Source organism: Morone saxatilis, unplaced genomic scaffold, assembly GCF_004916995.1.
Source record: "Morone saxatilis isolate NCDOM2014 unplaced genomic scaffold, NCSU_SB_2.0 Contig0, whole genome shotgun sequence".
NCBI classification, from domain to species: Eukaryota; Metazoa; Chordata; class Actinopteri; family Moronidae; genus Morone; species Morone saxatilis.
In genome coordinates, this window is record NW_023339650.1 from 16,143,208 (window position 1) to 16,144,118 (window position 911).

Here is a 911-nt window from a genome sequence, read left to right on the forward strand (position 1 = left end):
AAAAGCCCCAAAAATATCTTGAAAAAGAGAACTGCCAAATGCGGCACAGTTAGGCAATTTATCATTCAGCATAATCTCAAATTAAATCTAACTGCATCCTCTCTCAAAGCCCACAGTTGACAGACACTTAAAATGTAACCTTAGAAAAAGTTGTCTAGCAACCAAATATGTCTTAGCACTGGTGCTGCATGTCGGCATCAGTTTACAGCAGCATGAGTGGGCCAGGTGACTGCTTGCTATCTAAGACCTTGTATTAGAAATACTGAATGTATTGTCCACTGAAGCTCCCATTTACACTCTCACACCAATTCACCTTCTGCTGACCGTTCTGCAGTGCCAATTGTCAGGAATTCAATGTCATTTTAATTCAAACTTTTCAAAGCAACAGGTTCTTCTTCCTGTACGTGTGTGTGTGTGTGTCTGTAATTGTGCATGAGTTCTGTCTGCGTCTGTCAGGCAGAGTGCCAGCACTTCCACATAACTCACATTATCACTCTGCTGCTACACAAAGCCTTTGTGGAAGCCCTCTCCTGACATCTGGTGGCTAGTAGAGGAAATGCTGAATATGTGACCAGCCATGCTTTTCCCATTCATCAGATACTATCTACTAAGTTTAAAAAAAAGTTGTAATTATTAAGAACTCTTAACAGTGAGCTGATTCACTTTTTCTCCCTACAGATAGTGGACACTTTGTTCATCGGCCGCTACGTGCTGCTGGCGGTGGCGAGTGCAGTCTTTCTGGTGGTGTTCTTGGTGCTGCTCCCCTTTCATTTCCTGGAGCCAGTCTATGCCAAGAACTTAAGAGCACACTAGAGCTGCCAGGGTCAGAGCTGGCACCGGGATCACATCGCTGATGTACACAACTTAAGACAAGCAGGGCTTGACAAGAGCCCCCCCACCCCCCCCCCCCC

At 45.2% G+C, this 911-nt stretch overlaps 1 protein-coding gene across 1 annotated transcript in view; it reads right to left on the bottom strand.

Moving 5' to 3' along the window:
• Positions 1-911, bottom strand: part of LOC118323258 (F-box/LRR-repeat protein 7-like) — a 25,440-nt gene that overhangs the window by 19,306 nt on the left and 5,223 nt on the right. The gene's annotated exons all lie outside the window — the stretch shown is intronic.